This window comes from Rousettus aegyptiacus, unplaced genomic scaffold (genome assembly GCF_014176215.1).
Source record: "Rousettus aegyptiacus isolate mRouAeg1 unplaced genomic scaffold, mRouAeg1.p scaffold_m13_p_11, whole genome shotgun sequence".
Taxonomy (NCBI): Eukaryota; Metazoa; Chordata; class Mammalia; order Chiroptera; family Pteropodidae; genus Rousettus; species Rousettus aegyptiacus.
Window position 1 is genome coordinate 66,634,657 of NW_023416286.1, and position 7,810 is coordinate 66,642,466.

Below are 7,810 nucleotides of genomic sequence, written 5' to 3' on the forward strand. Positions count from 1 at the left end.
CTCATTCTGAAACAAAATTCTGCAGTGGAGGACAAAAAGGCACATGTAGAAAAGGACTGAAAAAAAAAAAAAAGACAATAGATAACATTATGGCGCAACAGAAACTACTTAGAAGAGGTAGATAATAAATAGACAGAGGGTCTGCCTTTTTTTCCTGGATAGAAATAAAGCCCTCCACTACCACACTATTCCCCAGGGTGGAGTTGCTTCAGTCCTTTTGAAGACATAAAGTAAATTGTCAGAAAAAAAATGATAAAAATGCTAAATCTAAAAAAAAAAAAAAAAAAAAGCACTGAGTTTTCCTTAATTCTGTAAAACTATTCATAATAGTGATTAGTCAGAATGAATGTTTTGAAGATTTTAAAAATATCCAATAATTGTGAAAGTGAAAGAATTCCTGTGTGCTTCCTTAATACCATGCTAGGCAGCCCATACTCTCCAACACAGTTCAAGATTCTCTAGTGCAGGATTAAAAAAAAATTTTTTTTACTCTACTATTGATTTCTATTCTGTAGTTGAACTTAGTAGGTAGTTAAAAAAATGCAGATCCAAATGAACCCTGCATGATAGATTTGCAATTAAGTTTTGTTTGTAAGAAAATCAACATTTAAAGTTTTATTGTCCTGTAGAACTTAAATTTTAAGTGGGAGAAGAGATAATTAGTAATGTTTTTTAAGTATTTTTTTTCAATCACTATAAATACACTCTCGCTTTCTTTTGAAATCAGCTCTGTTGTCATGCTAGTGTCCTCATTAATGAGTTAATTAAATATTTGACACACTCTCTCTCTGCCTATCCTCACCTCCTCCCTCCACTCATTATTTAAAATAATTTGTCATTGCTATAAAATTCCCTGGAAAGAATTCTTAATATTGCATGAATTGCACAGTTAAATTAATACGCTTTTGTTTTTTGTTAGCAATGTGTTCTTATTTCTATAAACCATGACAGAAAAAGGAACACTATGGCATATTTGAGTGACAAACATTGAAAGACTTTGGCAATTAGAGTGTAAATTATCAAACCTACAAAAATAAAGCAAAACTAAATATTTCATCCAACTCACACAAGCCAAATGTTGTTGCCTTAAACACAAGCCCTTCCTCAACTGCTTTTCTATAATCCCCTGGAATTTGGGCCCAAATTTCATCATATACCCTAGAAATAAACAGTAGGACAGATAATGAGTCCATACTAGAAGACAGAAGCTATCAGCATTTTCTGGTAATTTTGGATTGCACTTTTAAAATGACCAATATATGTTACAGAGTACACCAATTTTTTTTTTTTTTTTTTTTTTTTTAGCATCTGGGCTTTGCACTGAAGATTTTCTAAAGCCTAAATAATTTGAAAATCTGTGAAAATGTCGGGATGCCAAATGAGTGCATGGAAAGGCAAAACAGATTACATTTCTGCATGTTTACTCCTTAACAATCATCAAAAGGTAGAAAGACACTACTCCAACAGGTGTGTTTTACTAGGAGAAAATGTAATAGGATGTAGAGAAGAAAGAAACAATTCAAGCAAATTTTTATTACATAACAGTGGTAACTATTTGCAAATAATTCCATATGGAAGCCTGAATGCCCTCTTCCCACAATGCTCAATAATGTTAATTTAAGGGAAGACCTAATTTCCATTAAAAAAGTTGTACTTCATTTGTTTTTGTTACACATATATCCATACACAATTTCACATGCGTACAGATACACATTGCAACACAGCACCAAATTGGAATGAATTTTGGGATAACTGCATATCTGCAGAGCCTGTCTCACTAAATCTACATCACAGTCTTTCCTTTAGATACTGGTCAAACAAAAATTGAAATTATTTTTAGTAGAATTTAAACATTAACAGTCAGAGTAACATAAATATGACTAGCAGGTGCATTCATGATTATAAAAATAAAAGATTCTAAAAGTGAAATTATCTGCTTAACACAACTATGAATAATGAAGACTAATTTCTAGTACATACGCTAGATAAATATGGAATACCATAAGTACAGCACAGTGTTGTATACATAGTAGGCATTTAATTAATACTTTATAAAAATACAAGAGAAACCTGATTTCAGATATATTTGTAAAATTTGTTACGGTTGTCATTATGGCAATATTAATTGAAATGAACTCTAGCCTCCTTAAAGTCCATCACATTACTGATTCATGATAATTTTGGTGAAAACATACAAAAACAGAGAAGTGAAAAACATGTTTTCTTTTTATACAATTGCACAGTGTGACTGTAGTCATTAACATAGAAGGTTTTCACTACCAGAAGGTAAAGAGTTCTTAAGTGTATTTTAAGTACTTGGGGAAAAAAAGAGATGTTCATGCATAGCGCTTAATGAGTCACTTATTTGGGAATTATTATTAAGAAGATTGCTTTAATAAAGATAGTTGCCCAATCATATTATGTTAATAGGTTTTTATGTAATCTGGCATTAATAATAAACTCCAATTGAGATGTAAATTTAGAACAAGGTTAAACATACCAATTCTCATGTCTGGTACATAATATGTACACTAACAAATATGTATGTCTGAGAAAAATAAGCTATGAGAAATGGGTGTCATATTAAGGAAGCCACATTCAGTTGAGTCAATAGAAAAACCACAGAAAATATTAGTCTTAGGTGACTAACATAGCACAAAAAATGCTGAAATATACAAGTAGTGTGTGGCAAATATATGCTTTATAATGTGTGGACATCTTGGGAGCAGAAAACAGGCAGTAAAATAACTAGTGATGAGACATGCTGTTTTATTCCCACTTCAGGCAGGAAATATTAAGGTCAGGTTTCCTTTAAATCAAGGTGAATCAAGTAGATACTTCTCTAGGCAAGCTCTGGGGCACTTCACTGGGCCCTTGAGAATCACCGAATAAACAGTGAATTAGAGGATAATATAGACAAGTCACTTAATCCTTCTGCATATTTTGATAATGATTAAAATGTCAATGGCTGTAGATTTTTCACTTCACTATAATCCTGAGGAAATTTTAAGTGGGAGAGAAGAGATAAGAACACATTGAAAAGATGAGAAAAAGAGAAATGAATAGCAACTTCTCTCACTAATCCTAACTCATCCTGTTTTGAGTAAATGACACAGTCGTGTGAAATAGAATTGTCAGTGTCCAGGGATGTAGTGTCAAATCATAAGTCAGGAATTTTATTTATGGCACAATAGAGAAAGCTATAGGTCAAAGGCCTTCAGATCCTATTCTGCCTCTTCTGGGGTTTGCAAGGCTACTCATGCAATGACCCTATTTTGCCACATTGCCCTAGACAGTCTCCATTTCAAGTCATGTTATAAAATAGTAATAATCATGCTAATTTTAACTCTTGAAAGTATCCTGTTTGGATGATAAATTATAGGACTTATAAAATATTGGCCCCTAGCTACGGACTTGATAGTGGTTTACGTGCACACAATGACTTGGAGGTGGCAAGTGGATGAATTGATAATTGTACACTGACCTATTCCCATTTTGTGTATGTCTGTGCTTCTGTGTGGGTGTCTGTGTGTGTGTGTAAAGCAAAATGTTCAGCATGGCAGGTTGGTTTGGAGACAAAGTGAAAGAAATTTCTTATTGGGAGTATCAAGAAGATAGATTTCAAAGCTGGGACATTCTAAAAACAATTAAACATGTCATTGTTCTTCATAGAATAGGGATAATTATTATTTTATTTCTTTAGTCATAGTTAGATTCCATGTTAATTACACCCACCACTTACCTGAGCACTTTATTTGTATTATATCATTTAACCCTCATGTAAACCTTAGGTGATAGGTACAGTTAGTAGAATTATATTAGAGAGGAGGAAACTGGAGCAGAAAAATGTAACTGCTTCTCCAAGATCTCATACGGCTAATCAGATAGACACTATGTTAATGCAATCTTTTTGGAGTTTCAGCATGAACTTTCAAAAATAACCTCTCAAACAGTATTGCTTGATAAACATTTGGCAATGAGAGACATGTTCCGCGCTGTTGTCCATCACGATGGTCACTAGTTACTATTTATTTATTTGTTTGTTTGTTTATTTGATTTTTTTTTTTTTAGGCGAGGCAACCCTTGCTTGACCTCACAGATTGCAAGGACCTTGTCAGCTTACAATTCCTTATTTTTTATTTTTTACGCCTACAGCACCTGATCTTCCTAGGTGGTCCCCCATCCAAGTACTAACCAGGCCCGACCCTGTTTAGCTTCTGAGATCAGATGGGATTGGGCTTGTTCAGGGTGGCATGGCTGTAACACTTGAAATGAGTATACATTTATTGAATAATTTAAATTTATTTTATCTAATTAATTTTAATTTAAATAGTCATATGTGCTAGTGATTACCATATTAGGCATGATATCACTGGAAAATGACGTATTAATAAGAAAATAATACATTTCGTGGCTTTTAGTTTTTCTTATATTATTGTTTCATGTATTATTAATCAAAAAATATTGTTTATATGTAAATGAGTTAAACTTATTTTAGGAACAGAATATGATTTGTAGATTATGATAATGAACATGTAAGAAACACCTTTCTCTAAATTTCTCTATTGAAAATAACTGTGTTTAGCACGGTATTTACTACAAATTTAAATACAATGTATAACTTACAAATGAGACAATCAACAATTAAAAAAGAAATGATTTGAACAAATAACTCATGAAATACGTGCATAGCACAAGTATTAATTTCAAAAATTCAATTAAAATAATAATGAAATATCGCTACATATCTGATAAAGTAACAAAAATTAAAGATTGAATATACCAAGTGTTAGCAAGGTCGTCCTTGTGAAATAACTGGGACTCAGCACTGCTGCTGGGAATTTAAATGGGTACAAGCATTTTAGATAAGAATTTGGCAGTTTCTTTGATGTTAAGAATATTCTAGTCCTAGGTTTATGACCGAAAGTAATAAAAGCATATTTCCACACAAAGCCATAAATACAAATGTTCACAGTAGTTTGACTTTGATACTCATAAACTGAAAGCTACCCAAATATTCAATGAGTGACTATATAAACAACTGTATAGAGCCTAACATGGAGTACCTCTTATCACTCAATAAGACATAGCAACAAAAATAAGTTTCAAAATAACTCTGCTGAGACAGACGAAAATAGTTCATACTTGTTATTCAATTATTATACTAAATATGTCTATTTTTACTAATGTGAGAAAAAGCAGGCCAGTGGTTGCCAGGGACTATTTTAGCCATAGACATCTAGAAAATTGAAAAACACAATTTGAGAAAAAACAATGCCTTTATAATATCTTTCCAATATATCTGCTTTAACTATAATTAAGTAAATAGATATTATCAAGATTTTACAATCACTGAATTCTAGGATACACACACATACATGTGCACATGTGTCTATAGGCAAAAGTAAACACATGTATATATATATAAGTATATATATATGCACATGTAAGATTATTTTTTCTCTCTGTTATAAATAGGCAATTACATAATATGACTAAATTACTGAGAAATATGTATATTAAATAGACTGACAGATATAATGTGCAGAAAATTAAAACGTCAGTTCAAATAATGAAATAAGTATTTTTTCTGAAAACATGGCTTCAGCTTAATCCAGTATATATTAATGATGCCTCTTAAAATCAAATTTATTCCTTATTATAAAGCAATGAACTATGAAAGGATTTCCACTTGTAAATGCAATTTGGAAATGAGGTGACACAAATAAATAATTTTATAGGTAAATAATGAAAGTACTAAGATACAATTAGACGATCGACTTTTAGAATTTATGAAATTATAAAGAAGGAAATACTAGATGCAGGAAATCAATTATACTGTTTTTCCTTTTATCAGCTGTTCAATATCCTAGTTGTTTGAGAAAGGCCACTATGCACAAAACATTTTGAAACTGTAAATCACCTACAAATATGAGGAAATTATCATCAGTCCCTTTTAAACAGTCCTATCTCTAAGGAGATTGTGTGCAATAGCTCAAAATCCTGGTTTTTCCCCTGAAAAAGAACATTTGTCTAAAGAAAGGAAAGACAAATATCACATGATTTCACATACATGTGGAATTTAAAGAACAAAATCAACAACAACAACAACAAAAGCAAAAATAAACTCATAGATACGGAGAATATTTTGAGGGATACTAAATGGAAGGGGGATTAGGGGGAAAGAGAGCAAAGGGATTGAGAGGTGCAGATGGATGTTTGCAGAGTAGACATGGAAATATAGAATATAGCATGGGGTGGATGGTTAATAATGTTAGAATGAATGTGTGGAGGGAGGAGGGGTGCTAGATTTGGTTGGCTGAGCACTTTGTGAGTTGTGTGGATATCGGATCAATTAGCTGTACACCTGAGGCTGATACGCTGTATACCAACTATAATTGAAAAAAAAAAAAAAAACCTCATTAAATTGTATAATGTAAATGCAGGCAACTAGTCGTCTATTTTATTTCAATAAATACAAAAAATTAAAAATGTGTAGAGTAAGCCCCACATGAAAATCTTTAAATGAATAGTGAAAGTTTTGGGAATGTCCATGATCATTTTTGTGATCACTGGAATATTACTTGAACTAATGAGCAGTGAAAAATATTCAGGCTCATATAGCTATTAATGTTTAGTCCTCATGATTTACAGAGCTGGTGTAGTTTCTGGCTATCCGCATTCCAGTGCATGATAAGATCTTCTTACTTGCTGTCTTCTGGTGGGGTGAAACTATGTGACTAGTTCTGGCCTAAGAGCTGTTAGAAATATACGTATGTGTAGTTTCCTGCTGACTGGGAAATTTAATTGAGATAGCAAGAGGGAAGACAGGATAAGGAGTATACAGAAAGAAACGGTGCTCTGTACTCTGTGCTCTAAGAAGTATACAGAAAGTCTTGCAACTTTTCTGAAAATCTAAAACTATTCTATAATACAAATTTTACTAAATTTTTAAATATAGCAAATCAAAATTAACAGTATATAAAAAGATAATTTATCATGACCAACTGAGTTTGTCACAGAAATGTAGAGTTGGTTTAACATTTGAATATTAATAAATATAATTTATACTACTATAATGGAAAAAATATGACCATCTTAATGCAGAAAAAAAATTAAAAATTTAAAAATCCATTCTTGCTTGAAACTCTTTGAGACTTCGGAGTAAAAGGAAATTTCCTCTATTTCTTTGAAAGCAGCTACATAAAACTTACAGCTAACACTGTCCTTAATCGTGAAAGACTGAATGCTTGCTCCCTAAGATGAGAAACAAGCAAAGATGTTGAGTCTTACCAGTTCTGGGTGATAAGGCAAGATAAATAAATAAAAGTCATCCAGGAAAAAGTTTGTTTTTATTTTCTATGCAGGAAAAAATGTACAAAGTTTACAGAAAAGCCACTAGAACTTGCGAGTTTAACAAATGTAGACAGAAATATTTTTGAATTGTTTGTCTGTCAAACCCAGTTTACTCTTTTATTTACACATGTTCTTATTTACAAAGTAGACAAACATTGCTACACTATTGCTTGTCCTTGCTTAATTTTTTTCCCCAGTTCATTTATCTTCTGTCTCTCAAACTATCTTTCTCTCTCTCTGATTTTTTTGTTCTTTTCTATATTCTTTATATTGATCTTATTAATGTACCTTATTTTATGACTTTTAAAATGAAAATGAAGTTTGGCTAACACAGACCAAGTTCAAATGAGTGAACAAGTATGCTTTTGACCCTTTATTACAAATGTCTAAAAAGTTTCAATTATGCAGTTTTCTTTAACCTTTTCTAATACAGTTCAAATGACTTGTAAATTAT

The 7,810-nt window shown here is 31.8% G+C and overlaps 1 pseudogene; it reads right to left on the reverse strand.

Annotated features, from left to right (window-relative positions):
- Positions 1-4,146: 4,146 nt before the first annotated feature.
- On the reverse strand, positions 4,147-4,265 carry LOC118609558 (annotated as a pseudogene).
- Between the last annotated feature and the right edge of the window lie 3,545 nt (positions 4,266-7,810).